Genomic DNA, 2,009 nt, shown 5'->3' with positions numbered 1-2,009 from the left:
TCATACAGCTGTAATAGGCAGCACAAAGAGCACTTTTTAGGAACAAAAGCAGTCTCTAGTACTCACGTGTTTTTAAAGGAGAGTAAAGAAGAGCCTCTGTACAATCTTATGCAAGACTGAGCTTTTATTTGAGTACAGGCCTAAACTTTAATGTTTTGGACAGAGTAGGGTTTTGATGTCGTTTTATAAATCAGTGGGATTTAGCAGCTTGTTGTTTGAGTGGATTGCAGTGTCTATCATGATACCAAAGAAGTAAACTGCATTTCAGTGATACACAATGATTGTATAATTTAGATTTTTTATTATTATTATTATTAATAGTTATTAATGTTATTGTGTTGTAAATGTATGTCAGTGGGATTTTTAAAATTATGACTTAGGTAGTAGACAAAGGGAGAGACAAATTCTAAATTATATTTAGGGCTGTTTATTTTTTTGTGCCATAACCGAGTTGGATTAATCTTGAGCAAAAATATGGTTGGGGTCTGTCATTGCATCTCAGTAGTCCACAGTTTCTTCAAATATATTAATGATGAATTGAATCTTCACTTGAGTTTGGTGTGATATCAAGGCAGGATGTCTCCAGAAAGGTTATGGAGGATTCTTCCAGTGTTAAATTCTGTGCAGCTGACATACATTTTACTGAATTGAACACAAGACTATAGTGTATTCATTATTCATTATCTTGGTCAGGAAAGTTCCATTTTTTTAGACCCAAACTATACCATCCTTAATCCCTTTCATTAGATCAGCAACTGTATTAGAATTAGATATTCTTGGATGAAAATGCTCATATTTTTTTAGATTGAAAAATCTGTATTTGTAAAGAGAACAAAACCTCTTTATTTTATTGACAGTTAACATGACTTCTTACATTTTCTATCATTTAGGATATTTCCAATTCTATTGTAAAGAAAGTGTATGTAGATTCATAAGGTAGATAATATGTAATTAACGCACATAATGCACAATTAACCATACATGTATAGGATACAAATATCCATTGCATTTAGAAAGAAAATTATCCCTTATTGGTGAATGGTATCTTGTTATTCATAAAATACTTACCAAGCAAGAAGTAGAAGCATTGAAGCTCTAAGGGTCATATTGATAACCAGCATTGAAGTTTATGCAGCCTAAGAAGAACTGGTCTGAGAGAGATCTTGTAGCCTTAAGTTGAGTTACTAAAGTAAGTTAAGGGGACATATTACATGAACAAGTATGGTGTACCTGTCTGCAAGGAGAGAATAGTAGTATTGTGTTTCAATGCTTCCTGCAGTAATATAGGTTGATCTTAATATTATAATCATTACAAAGGCAATTCTTAATTCCATACATTGTACATGTTTCCTTTGCCCATACTATTGTTTTTCCATCATGATATCAAAGACTAACTTGTAAAATTTTAAATAACTTATGTCAACTGTATTTTCTTGACATATATTGCTGTATATTTTCTTATGACAGGTTTTTGTTAAATAATGTATAGTGCTGTGGTGGTCCTAACAGCTTTGGAGATAATGTATGTCCTAGGTATTTATCCTTTGAATTACAGCTTTTGTAATGATTAAAACATTCAAGAATACTGGATATTAAAAAGTGACTGATACGTGTTAAATGTGCCTTGTATGTTGAACTGTCTCACTTCTGTTGACTATAGTTTATCATAGACTTGTATCTTAAAAATGCATTTACAGTAAATAGTTCATAGGTTTAGAACAAGCTTTAACAAAATACACTGGTTATATAGATACTGTACACATGTTCCCTTTTTTTATTGATATCTAATAAATATATACTTGATTTACCATTGTGTGTACTTAACCTTTGAGCAGATCATAGACTAATGCATGTTTTTTTTCTTCTCCCCTTTTCCTTTCCCTTCTCTTCTTCATCCCCTTCTTCTGTCCACTTCTTAAGGTGTGAGAAGCATACTGAAAGGATGAAAGGCTGGCTTTATGTCAGTCATGAACGCCCTCCGGAAGCCATGGGCACAGCATTTCCTTGGT

At 32.5% G+C, this 2,009-nt stretch overlaps 1 protein-coding gene across 3 annotated transcripts in view; it reads left to right on the top strand.

The window, feature by feature from the left end:
* Window positions 1–1,807, top strand: part of LOC125036833 (tetraspanin-33-like) — a 21,011-nt gene extending 19,204 nt beyond the window's left edge. For all 3 annotated transcript variants that reach the window (XR_007115922.1, XR_007115921.1, XM_047629702.1), the window contains one exon: window positions 1–1,807. This exon is cut by the window's left edge and continues 1,824 nt beyond it. The gene's annotated coding sequence lies outside the window, so the exon portion shown is untranslated.
* The last annotated feature ends 202 nt before the right edge of the window (window positions 1,808–2,009 follow it).

The sequence above is a fragment of the Penaeus chinensis genome, chromosome 22 (genome assembly GCF_019202785.1).
Source record: "Penaeus chinensis breed Huanghai No. 1 chromosome 22, ASM1920278v2, whole genome shotgun sequence".
In the NCBI taxonomy this organism is placed as follows: Eukaryota; Metazoa; Arthropoda; class Malacostraca; order Decapoda; family Penaeidae; genus Penaeus; species Penaeus chinensis.
The sequence above is the reverse complement of the archived record's forward strand: the minus strand, read 5'-3'. Positions and strand labels throughout refer to the sequence as shown.